The following is a 14751-nucleotide window of genomic DNA, read 5'->3' as shown; positions in this document are numbered from 1 at the left end:
AAAGGCCTGCAAAACAATGGCAAGAATAGAAGTTACCTTGTTGCTTGTACACGTCGTTTTCTTGCTCCACTTAGGATTGCCAAGGTTTCTAGGGACTGACGCTTTCTTTTCCGTTGTCGAAAGCCTACTGGAAGCTTCTTCAGGCTTGCAAGATGTCGTTGCTTGTTTCGTGCATCCTGTTTGGCTGCATTCACCTTGTCCCGTTCAGTATCAAAGGCCTGCTTAAGCAAAAAGTTGTTCTGCTGGAGCTCCTGATTCTGAGTTTTCAAGTTGTTCACCACTTCTTCAAGCCTATCAATGTCCGTCTTGTGTTGCTTCTACAACTCAAGCCATAAGCCTCGGAAATGCAGTCTTGAATGCGATTCCTGAGCTGCAACAAAAGAAAGCCTCCTACAATAGCCAAATAGACCATTAGCTCCATCACCTACATAACTAAGAAATGTAGTGATATTAACAAAATGAGGTGGAGCATTGGTGAGCGGGTCAATAGGGTATATGAATCCATTCGTCCAGAGGTCAATACATTTTCGCCCTTGTGATCGAAGAGTACCCAATGGCACATCGGTCACACCACTTGATTTTGTGCTGCGGATTGTAGCATACTCAGCAGCCAAATCTACATGTAACCTGAACTTTGGGGCTCTGTTAGATATATCTTCAAGTGGCATTTTCTTTAGGGTTAGGCAATGCTGAAAAGACCTTCTAGTAGAACACAATGCAAGAGTGAGGATAGGGTATTCTGAGGAGAGTGCAATGAAGTTTTGCTGTAAAAAATATTAGAAGGTCATAGATCTTCTGATTAGGTAATAGGAGAAAGGACAAGGAAGATGGCAAGAGGCATAGAAAATGGTAGATTGAGGTTTTGCAGCATAATGCAGTAGAGAGAGAGAGAGAGATGTAGATTGCAAACAGAAGTAGGGGATATGTATGGTAAACAATGCAAGAATGGAAAATGGTAAGCTTTGAAGCTATGGAGGTTGACAGAGGGATTTTCTGCACTTCAATGGGGGAAAGACATGAGAGAGAGAGAGAGAGAGAGAGAGAGAGCAGAAAATGATAAAAAGATGAGGCATGGAGGATGAGAGAGTGTGAGATATCTGCATTTGGAAGTTCAGAGGTTATGGAAGCTTACTAATCAGAGATGCAGAGCCATGGCACACCCAAATGTGAGAAAGGGGAAGAGAGAGAGTGGTAGAGAAACGAGGGCGTCTTAGAGAGAGAATGTAGAGAGAGAAAGTGGGGGGGGAGCTAAACGTGGAGGGAAGAGAGGAGGGAAGGCTTTCCAGCCATTTTGAATTTGGGGAAACCAAAAAGTTACCCCCATTTTAGCTCAAGCAAATATATATTTGAAAAAATAGAAATTCAAATAATGAATGCATAAAGATCCCCTTGTCAGGCCTAGTCAAAGTATGCTTAGAGTCCTTAAGCAAAAGTACTTAAAAACATAATATGGCAGCTTAAAGGGCCCCCATAGACCTCAACCTTCCCCTAATGTCAATGAAAAACTCTCTTCTATAGCATCGCCAGCAGCTAATACAAATAACACACACACACCCCTGGAGCGACCAGCCACTCATGGCACAGAAAAAAAAAACAAAAGAAATACACCTCTGCCAGCTCTGCGGCTTGATAAAGCAACACACCCAAAGGCGGCAACCTCAACAATGTACACACACACATAAAAAACTCTCTCTGGCATCACTAGACACCAGCCGCCGCAGCAGCAATATTGCCATTGCCATCACTCTGAAAAATCCCACCACTATTGTAGCGATCACGTATATGAGTTGGGATGGCCACAACCATCATTCCCTGCAGAGCCATCACACGTTCTTTTTAGCTATAGGTTCTCGATCAGTTACATCATTAAAAAAATCAGATATATTACTGCAGTCACGGTGCCATGCATTGCCGACCATCATCAATCACGTGCTTACAAAAAATGGAGCGCCATGAATTTGCATCCAGAATCAGCCCCGGATCAATCTGCCATCATGCCAATTATAATTCCCATGTGCTTCCACATGGAGGCATTAATCTTCAGCCAAGGCTCAAGCCTTAGTAAACAAAACATTTGATTTAAGTGCGCCTTAGCCCTCGTTCCCACCTAACACAAGGGTCCTCAACTTATTCTGTCCAAAGGCATATTCCCACGCTTACTGTGAGATCCTCTTTATATCTTGCAAGAGAACACGTGGCTCAAATACAAGGGCTCCCTGTATTCTCTTTCTGGAACAAGCCTTCCACAACACTCAAGAACCTCAAGCACCTGCTCCCAAAAAAACCATGCATGTACTAGCCTGCTACAAAACCATCCACTCTGTACACTTGCCAGGGCATTCAGGGCAAAGCTTTTTTGCATGCCATGCATCCATATGTACACAAGCCTGAAACACCTTTACAAAATTTTGCTTGACATACTTTGCCCAACCCCTAGCCTACTGAATCATTTATAATCAGCAGCAAAAAGCATACAACCACGTTTCCTTCTGTCAATCCTTTGAGCATCATACAAGGTAACCAAAACATCTCTATTCCATGTGTTCAAAGAAACATTATTATCTTCCCAAGACGTAGTTTGCCATCCCACATCCCACAACATAACATAAGAATCTTTGGAAACAAAGCTCTTGACATACATAACATCCTGCCTCATTTCAATTCCATAATCACTGATGTGGTCAACGCTATTATTAGAAAACCAGTGAAGCAACTCCTGTTGAGGGTAATAACTGATAAAAGTTTCATCAAGAAAGACCTACTGTGCACATCCCAAAGAACAAAACTCTATAACTTGTTGTCCCATAGCACTTTCTTGTCCATCAACATAAGAAACATTACCATCAAAGCCATCCACTACACGCAAAACAAACTCCCCTTCAAAAGGTACCATTGCTAAAGCATCCACCTCAGTTTCTATGTGCTTACCTTTATCAAGGCCAATAAGAAATTCATCTATCACAGCATCCATAATCTCATCCATAGCATCAACATCATTCATAGTCTTCTAGTGTCGCTCCTCTCTCATAGCATCAATTCTGCTCATGGCTTTCTTAACATTAATGCATATCTGATCATCCAACTCCAACTCGGGTTCATCGTCCTTGTAGACTTTCTATATCCCACTCATCCCACAAAGGTTCATCATTCAAAGACTCAAAAGCATACTCTTCCACATCACATGCATACATCTGCTCATGATTCACTTGTACCTCAACCATAGCATCCAAAGGAAGTACATCAGGATCTTGAAGGAAATCTGCCTCAAAAAACCTATACTCTTCAAGGGCATCCTCTGTCATAAAATTAGTGGCTACTTCCTCGCATTCTTCCTGTGTATGGTCTCTTCTTGTTGGGCAACCTTATCACCAAGCACTTCCTCATCAATAACCAGGGTAGCCATCTCTGCATCCTCTTCAATGGATGAAGTGTCCTGTGTTCCCTCACTAGTAGTGGTGCTACTAGTCGTATCATCAACACTCAAATCTGCTTCATCCTCCCCTTCATCATCAACAGGCTTTTGATTATCCATATTAAATTGCTTTTTGTCCCCTTGCCTGTCATACAGAGTAATGACCCCTTTCCTCCAATCTTGAACAGCTTTCACCGCTCTCAGCCATGGTCTTCCCAAAATGATGGGGAACGCACCCATTCCTGCTGGCATAACATGACAGTCCACAAGCACCTTTACATCAAAAGCCTGCAGTTCTAACCCCTTGATCACACCTAAGCATTTGACCTTCTGGTGATTGGCCAACCGAATACGAAAACCAGACGCTTCAGTAATATGAAGACCCAACCTCTCCAAATTTGCTAGCTCTTTCTCTCTCGGGTTCACGAGTCTTTTCCACTGATGTTTCAATTTGGGAGCTAATTCTATCAATTGCCCAAAAGTAATATTAGCTAATTCTATCAATTGCCCAAAAGTAATATTAGCTTTCCTTCCAGCCATGTCCTCCTACAAATTGTCGCTATCCTGCCCAACCTCTAGTGGAAAATGAGTCACTTCAAACTTCCTACTACGAGGCTTTCGCTTCCGCTTGACCTTTACATCCCCTCCTTCCTTCACTTTACCTTTCTTCTTGCTAGGCCCTGCAGCATTTCTGCCTTCCCTTTCCTGTGGCGTCCGTTTCCCCAAAGGCATTACATCAGCTTCCGTCTCCTTCATCTTCTCAAGGGTGACCACATTCACCACCTTAGTTTTACCCTTCTCAACCCACTGGTCCGTGCTTCACCTTTAATTTCAATTCCATAATCATTTGCCCTATTGGGAATCTGAGAGGGTAAGGGATACATATCACCCCCCATTTGTAGTGGCTTGCTTGTCACAGTTGGGACTTATATGCCCCAATTCACCACAATTCCAACATGTAGGAATAAACCATCTACCCATGCTAAAACCACGGCCACTTCCATAGCCTGTCTGACCTTCAACCTCTTCCTGATTATAACCTCTGCCTCGGCCACGTCCACCACCACTTGTGTTCCCTATCATTTTCAAACTCAGATTCTTCATACAATCCACTATTTGCCTCATGTCCTGTTGAAGCCCTTCATTAGAAGCTATAACAGTTGTGGGTGCCACCTTTGTCCCCTATGGTGTGGCATTATTCATTTGAGCTTCTGTTGGTTGCACTCTTTCCAGCACGGTTCTCATCAATACCGCTTCTACCCTTCTAATTTCAGGCCTCACTACCATTGGAATCATCCCCAGCTGGTTCATCCATTGCAACTTCCAATCCTTTGATTTGGCAATCTCCACAACATCCTCATAAGATTTGGGCATTTTTAGTTCAACCTTCCAGCAAATGCCCCCCTTCAATCCTGCAACAAAACGATCCTTTTTCATCATGTCTGGAGGCACTTGATCCTCTCCCAAAGCCCTGCACAAGGTCTCCCTTAGCAAGGAGAATTTCTTTACATAATCATCAATTGGCTTCAATTTGCCCTGTGTCAACCCCTGCACTTCATGCATCCTCAACCTTCTTGAACCTGTTCAAAAGTGCAGTCTTCAATCCATCCTCAGTCATTGGAATGCATGGCTCAGCATCCCTTAACGACTCTTCAAAAGTTTTGAACCATTTCCTCGCATCTCCCTTCAAACATATACTCAGCATCCACAATACTGTGCCGGCTCGTTGATGTGGTTGCTTATGCACGCAACCTCCATCCTTTCAAGAAAATATGCTAGGACCACCAAAAAACTCTGGATACAACATCATTTTGATCTCCAAGCTTTACCTCAAATCCCAAGAAAAAAAAGAAAAACACCTTCCCTCAAACCTTCAACTCCTAGGGCATACAGCCTTGCAGGCAAAGAAAAATACTTGGCTATCCTCGGTGGGGGCACCAAAAAGCTGTGGAGTGGAAGAAAAACAAAAAAACAGGCCTCTATAGCTTCCCACTCCCCCAACCTTGGAATCACCACATATACCTGGGCCATGGCTGAGAGCCGCAGCCCAACAAAACAACACATCTCTGCTCGCTACTACGAGCTGCACCCCAACAAGGTAAACATCTGTTGCGCTACCAGCAACTACGCCAAACACAACGAACTCTGGCGCAGGCAACAATACCCTCTCTCTCCTTGCTACCAGCAGCCGCGATGACAAAGCAAACAAAGCAACACCTAACAACCTCCCCGCTTACCAGAGGCGGAAACCTCAATGAAAAACTCTCTTCTATAGCATCGCCAGCCAATACAAATAACACACACACACCCTTGGAGCGACCAGCCACTCATGGCATAGAAAAAAAAACAAAAGAAATACGCCTCTGCCAGCTCTGCGGCTTGATAAAGCAACACACCACTCTGTGCCAAAGGCGGCAACCTCAACAATGTACACACACACATAAAAAACTCTCGCTGGCATCACCAGACACCAGCCGTAGTAGCAGTATTGCCATCGCCATCACTCTGAAAAAGCCCACCACTACTGTAGCGATCACGTATATGAGCTGCGATGGCCATGACCATCATTCCCAGAGCCGTCACACGTTCTTTTCAGCTATAGGTTCTCGATCAATTACATCATAAAAAATTTAGATATATTACTGCAGTCACGGTGCCATGCATTGCCGACCATCATCAATCACGTGCTTACAAAAAATGGAGCGCCATGGATTTGCATCTAGAATCAGCCCCGGATCAATCTGCTAGCATGCCAGTTATAATTCCCCATGGAGGCATTAATCTTCAGCCAAGGCTCAAGCCTTAGTAACAAAACATTTGATTTAAGTGCGCCTTAGCCCTCGTTCCCACCTAACACAAGGGTCCTCAACTTATTTTGTCCAAAGGCATATTCCCACACTTACTCTGAGATCCTCTTTACATCTTGCAAGAGAACACGTGGCTCAAATACAAGGGCTCCCTGTGTTCTCTTTTTGGAACACGTGGCTCAAATACAAGGGCTCCCTGTGTTCTCTTTTTGGAACACGTGGCTCAAATACAAGGGCTCCCTGTGTTCTCTTTTTGGAACAAACCTTCCACAACACTCAAGAACCTCAAGCACCTGCTCCCAAAAAAACCATGCATGTACTAGCCTACTACAAAACCATCCACTCTCTACACCTTTGAGGGCATTCAGGGCAAAGCTTTTTTGCATGCCATGCATCCATATGTACACAAGCCCAAAACACCTTTACAAAATTTTGCATGCCATGCATCCATATGTACACAAGCCCAAAACACCTTTACAAAATTTTGCATGACAGTGCTTTTCTAATAATAACTACCCAATAAACACAATAAAGCTAGGTAGAAAAATAACAAAGTCACCTAGATACACAAGCAACTAGGTATCTAAGTTGGAATATGTACAAGAGTACAAGGAACATACTCTAAAATTACGTGCAAAAACGAAGGCAAATGCTACCTTCAAAGCACATGATATTATCCAAAAGATCAAAAGATCCTTATAAAACCATGGATAGAAGCATAGAAGCACCTTGAATCCATGAAAACCATAGTTGTTCATAAAAATCAATGAATGCCATCTAATGGTCATTAATCATGCCAAAAGAAGCATTAAAATTAGTGGCCAACTCATCAATCCAGAGTATATGAACGTAAGTATATGAACATGGTGTTGTTCAAACAAAACTCCAAAGTAAGAAAGTGAAACACATGTGTGTAGCACTAATTAAAAACCCCTAGACACAAGTGACTTGACACAAGTGAAGTAGGCAGAACCTGATGAGTCCATATAAAACTTGGAAACCATCCAATGAAATCCACCAAACAAATAGATCAACTAAACCATGAACACCAAATAACCCTTGAAAATAAGAATTCTCGTCGGGAAAAAGGAATTACCATGATTAAATTTTTTTTAAAACCTAATTTTCTAGGGCCTCAAAATATGCTAATTTTGAATTCCACCAAACCTATCTTTTTGCATTCCCACCTACATTTTTTCAGAAAAGTTTTAGCAATTAGATTTGCCAAAATACCATTGATATTTTAAAAATGCCAATTTCTAGGATTTCTAAAAAATAATTTCTAGAACATTCCTAAATTCTCACGAGAATCCCATCGTTTATGAAATTTTCAATTCCGCCCGACAAATCTCAAATCCATTGAGAATTTATAATTTTAATGGATTTTCTTATTTTGTGGGTAAAAAATAGATTTTTAAAGGAATTTAATTGGTCACGGGTGCCCGAATGGACACACCACATGCCAATCATAAATCCCACATTTTCCAAAAATTTAAAATAATCTTTGTCTATTTTTCCACTAATTTGTAAGATTTTTTTGAAATTTTGTAATTTACCCCGAATGCATTAGAATATGAATGGTCCAAAAATTTCGGAATCCTAATGGTCTTCCCAAGAATACGGAGAGCCAACATTTTCGGGAAAATGAAAAGACAAAAAAAATCGGAATGTGAAAGGTCAAAAGTTTTCAAAATCCGAAAGGTTAAAAAAATCGGAATGTGAAAGGTCAAAAGTTTTCAAAATCCGAAAGGTTAAAAGATCCTCGGAATTCATAAAGTCAATAGGTTTCTTGGGAAAGCAGAAAACCAAAAGGCTCCAAGAGAAAAAAAAAATTCAAAGAAGATTTTTTTCAAATCTCTTAATTTTTCTTTTTTTTCAAGCTTTTTTGAAAAGTTTTTTTAATATTTTGAAAGCTTTAATTCAAAGCATTTTTTTTAAATCTTTACTTTTAAAGTTTAACAAAAAAAAGATTTTATGGGGGGGGCGATTTTTGTCTGGCAGCCTATAGCACACCCCCCCTCCCTACGTTGTGTTTCATGTGGTAGAGAGGAGGAGAGCTCTTCTCTCCTCTCTCCGCCCCTTCTTCTCCAATCTTACCATCTTTCTCTCTCCACATCCTCCTTCTCTATTAACAGAGAGGAGGTTGATTAAGATTTTAATCAAAATTTCTTAATCAATTAAAATTTAATTATGATTAATATTCAATCAAATTGTGCCTTCTAAGAGGCATTCACACACGGTGGGAGAGGAAAATAGAAGAAATGTTTTTTTGAGAGGAGAAAAGAATCCCATGCACATGGGAGAGCACTCAATACATCAATTGGCTTCCCCACACTGCATTTCAGGAGAAATTTGGCAGAAAATCGATAGCATCTCCGTGGAAAACCCGCCAAAATGCATAAAAAAATACATTTTTAACCATAAAAATGCTCTATAAATTTCTAAATAATTAAGAAAAACTCCCAAAAATGGTAGAAATTCAAGGAATTCACTCTACCATAAATATAAAAAATAAAATGGGTGGTATTCTGGTAAAAATTCCATAAATGCTTACTTTAAACAAAAACAAATAGGAAAAAATAGCATTGAACTCACGGAATTTCCCCGCAACGTCGATTCGTCCATTGAATAGAAGAAACACGTGTTCCAACCACCATATCGACGATCAACGTGCATAATCACCAAAATGAACCAACAAAATAATATTTTTATTTAGTAAATATTAAAATTTACTTTAAAAAATGCTAAAAATTAGAATAAGAAAGAAAAAATAACAACAATTAACTAGGGATTACTGTGATACCACTGTTAAAACCCTAAGATCTCTCTAGATAATTGTTATGCATAAACATGCATAAACTAAGCATAAACTCATATCCACCCAACCACCCTCGAGCCCAAGGGATGCACACATGAATTACAATAAAATACCTCATACCTGAACCTTAATGTTCCATACCATCAAGATATATGACTTCATTCTAGCAACATATAGCTCTAGTGTGAAATTGTAGGTGAGTAGATACAATCCTCTCTACACACAAGAGAACATCCCTCCCCATGCCCCTATTATATAGGAGGGCCCTCAAGTGACTCTTGACTCTCCATATCCCATGTGTGACCCTTGGTGGATGCTTGACCCTAACCTCAATTCTTAAGGTTAGCCCTAACCCATGCTCCACTAGATCTTGTTTCCATGCTCCCATGCTCACAAGCCTAATGTGGGTTAGCCTCCTAGTATATGCACATATAATGTGCACATAACAACTTTTACAAAAGATGACATTGAATTATGATGATGCTAATGCATTTAAAGAGGCTATTGTAAACTTTCATAACTCAATGATAGAGGCATGGACTTCAAATTGCATTACACACTCTATGGTCAAAGTCATCTCCATTTTGTTTTTACAACAATTAAAATGTGAATTATAATATTTTGGGTTTAACTGTGGATCTTGTGTTTTTGAATGCAGCACATACTTGAGGCTCATGGTCCATAATTTGTTGAACAAGAAAGTTTGGTGATATGGTCCACACAAGGCATGGAGCGATCTCATTGGCAAGCTCGATGGCGGATTCCAAAAGCAACGGCACATGGAGGTGGAATCAATGATTCCAATCCTATGAGGCAGTTACTCCAATGGTGGTATAGGCAAATATAGATAAGGTATGAGGATAAATTATTAAAGTCCAAATCCAATGATACCTATTTGCAAGGCAATATATGAAGTAAGGAAAGCAAGATATGAAAATAACATGGCTAGAGAATATCATACAGAATGGTTAACAACCCAAGAGAGTGTTACACAAAGTGGTGATGGAAGTGATATAGAATTGTAATTAAGAAATAACATTTTATGTTTATGAGAGTATTGTTGAAATCCAATGTTTTAAAGAAATAGATGTTTTATGTTTATGAGACTAGTGAAGCAATCCAATGTTTTAAAGAAATAGGGTTTTGCTAAAGTCAACATGGATAACTTTTTCAAAATAAGTGTTTGCTAAAGTCAACATGGATAACATTTTCAAAGTGTTGATATTTTTTAAAAGTAAGTGTCAATAACTTATAGTAAGTTCCATTTATAAATGAAGGTAATTTTTTCATTTCTCTCCATCCTCCCTTTCTCTCCATTCCTTCTAGCTTGTGAGTATGGTGCGTACTAAGCAAAGAGCAACCAAGATGCCTACCAAGACACCGGTTCATTCATTCGAATCTATTGAACATACTAACACCGACAATGATGAAGGTCAAGCTCCTCCAAATAGGAAAGCTACTCCCCCTACTCCAGATAGTAATGTTCATCCACTAACACATAAGAAGAGAAGATGGAGACTAGGCACCACCACTCTTTGCAAAATTAGGAGGTTCCAGAAGAGTCTTGGGTTGATTATACCCAAGGCACCTTTCTCGAGGTTAGTGCAAGAAATATTGCAAGATCTACAAAGGGGAAATCACTACAGGCACTTTTCAAGAGATCAAGCACATAATGTGGAGCAATGTTCACCCAAGCATTGCTTGCTCTTCAAGAGGCGGATAAAAGTAACTTGGTTGACCTCATACATGATGGTCAGCTATTAGCCATCCATGCCCAGCCCATCACACTCAAGCCCTCAGATATCTATCTTGTTCATAGGATTCATTAACAATAGTGATGCATTCAACCTTAACCATGACATGGTTTAAAGGGTTGTGTAAATGCTCATGTATCATTTTGTGTTTTCATGTTTTCGTTCAATTCTACTCAAGTAGTTGTACTTGATCCGATGTATTAGATTTGGATATTTTAAGTTTTCTTGATTTCCAATGTTGTGTCCTTAAGTGATGTATCGGATTTGCCCATTGATTTGGATGTTTCAAGTTTTCTTCATTTCCAATGTTAGTGTATATTCTTATATTTTCATGGGAAAACAATTGCATGTGCATGTGCATGTGTAGGTGCTCCTTTATTTGCATGTGCAATTGTAAACTCATAAATGTTTGAAGAAAAAATTGATGCATGGCACGCAGTGATCATAATGGGCTAAAATTTGTTCTATGCATAGATCATGTGGCTTACATCATGAGCATGCATGTGCAAGTGCTATTTTATATGATGATATTATTTTTCCCAAGAAAAAATTGATGCATAGTGTGTAATATGAGAATGGGTTGAAATTTGTTCTGTGTATTGATCATATGGTTTATGGCCCTTGTCTAAAGGCTCGCATGTGGAGGCCTTCTTTTTTTAAAAAAAGTAGATCTCTACACGATGCAAGCCTTCCGACAAGGGTCCTACAAGCCTCTGATGAGACTGATATTTTATCTAGGAGGTGGTCTATGATACTTCTATGTACACATAAAATTTGAGCTCATTTTGATAAGGAAAAGTATTTTTTAAAATTTATATATTAGGTAACTTTTTTTAAAAATAAATTTCCATCTATAAGTATGGAAGTGATCCTCATTTCACCTCATTTCTCATCTTTCATTTCTCTCCCTCACCTCCAAGAGCATGGCTCACACCAAGCAAGCTGCAAAGAGAGTCTGGCCCCCCCAATGTGGGAATTGGAGTACCCCCCATCCAACCACCATCCCCACCAGTAACAAACACCATAGAAGCGGCACAAATGGAGTCCTGGCATTGTGGCTCTCCATGAGATTAGGCAATACCAAAAGACAATCCAAATACTCTTGCCGAAGTTATCCTTCTAACTTGTGGTGCGAGAGATCATGCAGGATCTTCATGACATGCGTTTTTGAGTTCGCGCGCACTATCAAGCCCAATGCCTACACAATGGATAGCTCAGGTCTTGGAGGCACTCTAGGAGGTAGCAGAGGCATACGTTTACGGATGTGGATTTTTTTGGTGACATGGTGTTTGGAGCTGTCCCTATAAAGAGGGTCCCAGTCATCAAAGGTTACATAGTCATCATGGCTATATTCTAGGCTTCTTACTACTAGGCTCTTCAGACTCTAAAGCTGCCTTGATGACTGGAATCAAAACATGAAACCCTTCAAGTATTCCGTGATGATCGTGGGATCCTGTAACCCTACAACAAACCATAGAATGTCAGGGGCCCCACCTTTGAGTCAAGAACAAATAAAGAAACTTTGAGCGTCAAAGTAGAACAACTTTTTTTAAACTTGAATAAGTCAAAATATGTTTGAATGAAGCACCCGTTGGTAAGTGCGTTAAGCTTCAAAAAGTTCTCTGCATACCTTGGAGAGAAACTATTGTGGAAGACTTATCACATCATTGGGAAGTTTGCCAATGTACTCCTTTAGCACAGAGTCCTGAACCCTTCCATATTGTCCCCAGACCTTCCACTCTACCTCGATGCAAATTCATCAAGATACATAATTTCTTGCTCACCAATAAAAATTAATGTCAACATTGATCATGCAATGCATGGGAAAGGAAGATTTGTTCTACGTAATGGCCCCAAATCATTCCCATTAGAGGTCTACAAGGGCTCCGTCCGAAGGCTCACATGAGAAGACTTGGTTCTGCAAAACTAGGCCTTCTCACACGAGCCTTTGCCGGGATAGAGCCCTTATAGGTCCCTGATAGGCATGGAATCACATGTGTAGGGTCTACATGCCATATATCAAATTTGGGGAGAATTTGGTAAAAGGATGCTACCTTATCTGCTTTGTGGAGCTTCTTCTATGAAGGTGCCTCCAGATCTCTCCTAGAATGGGTCTACCATCATTCGACTCGATGACAGGTGTCGCATGCTATGGTCGAGGTCTGAGAGTTCCTCCTACAAGCGCTCAAACTCTTCATCTGAAATCTCATATTGAGGAGCTGCATCCTCAATCTGCTTCTCGTGGATGGTGATGATAGCAGAGATGTCATCTACACTACTATCATCATATCGTCCTACCTCATCAACCTGCGGGTAGGGCTTCTTGGAAATAAAAGTCCAAGAACTCATCAGTGGAATCTCGCACAAATGTATTGTAGAGTTCCTCCTCCCTCAACTCCAAGTGCTCCAACACATCCTGCATGAGGAGGTACTCCACCCCTTCAATGGTGATGGCACTTAATGAAGCTAGTGGGGTGGGTCATGACTTTGGTCTTTGTCGTGAGGCTGGATGGATGTAAGTGCCATGCAAGAGCTCTCTGCGGCTTCAATGACAGGGTCTAGAGAGGTCTCATTTGGCTCTCTATCTATGTATTCCATTAGTGGGAGAACAGAGATGTCATCATCATCAGGCTCTTGAACATCAGAGTTCAAGATGTAGATAGCAAAAGCAATATCCTGATCAATGAGATCGAGTGGAATGTGCCCTTCATAATAGGAGGTCGGCAACGGTAGTGTGGAGATGTCTGACATGAGCTAGAGCTACGTTCACTGCCTTCTTGTGGTTGGATCCACTCTTCATGTGCCAAAGAGGAACTTTAAAGGAATCCAACTCAAGGTGGAGTTTAGGATAGAGTAGGTAAAGTCATTAATTACTGTGCAAAATGTAGGTAAACAAGGTGGAGTTTGGGTCTAAGGTGGTAATGGCAGCCTCGAGGTCGAGATTCTTGCAAAACCTAGGGTAGATATGATCCCCAAGGTGAGCATAGTGAGTGCTGCTAATCCATGCGATGAAAGCAGGGGAGGCGGCCATGATGGGTAGCGAGAGGAGAGCTAGAGAATAGGTAGTATAAATGAGTTTGTGTGCTAGAGAGAGCTAGCACACAAATGGAGAGCTAGAGAATAGGTAGTATAAATGAGTTTGATCTAACTTATACTCATATTTATACTTACACTCAAATTTTTAATATTTTTAATAAATTTATGCTTATGTTTATTATTGTACTTATAAATAGCTATAAACTTAGATTTATTTTAATACCTTATGTTTATACTCTCGCAAATAAAGGATACTTCATTAAAATATAATAATAATAAATCATAATTTGTTTTCATGTTACATTATAATAATATTATTATGTTATATTATTTACATAGTTATATTATTATTTGCACTTAAATATATACTTAAAGTCATACTTATTTTTATACTTACATATACTTATATATCTATAGACTTAAAAGCAAATGACACTTCATTAAAATATAATAAATCATACTTGTATTTCTAGAATAGTTAATTATATTATTATTTGCACTTAAATATATACTTATACTTAAATTTATGTTTGTACTTACTTATACTTATCATTTTTTCTTACATATTCATGGGTTTGAAACACAACAGACTTGAAAAACCATAAAATTTTATTAAAATGAATTAAAATTGAATTTATATCACTTTTAGAGAAATAACTTCTTATATTCACTTGAAATAATAAGAACTACATTGATTCCACAATCTCAAAGATGTGTGGAGCAACACACTACTTGCATGTTTTGTAATGTTCACTCTGACTCCCAACCTTCCTACCATCCAAGTTCAAATAGAAGTTATAAGGGGGATCATTGGACATCAGTTGGATTTCCCGCCTCTCAGAAAACTAAGGGGCCAATGACTCTCTACATTAATGCTAAAAGGATCGTGACCCTCCTAAAGAATAACCACATCAATGAGTGCTG

Source organism: Cibotium barometz, chromosome 23, assembly GCF_041138505.1.
Source record: "Cibotium barometz isolate CiBa-2024 chromosome 23, ASM4113850v1, whole genome shotgun sequence".
Lineage (NCBI taxonomy): Eukaryota > Viridiplantae > Streptophyta > Polypodiopsida > Cyatheales > Cibotiaceae > Cibotium > Cibotium barometz.
The sequence above is the reverse complement of the archived record's forward strand: the minus strand, read 5'-3'. Positions refer to the sequence as shown.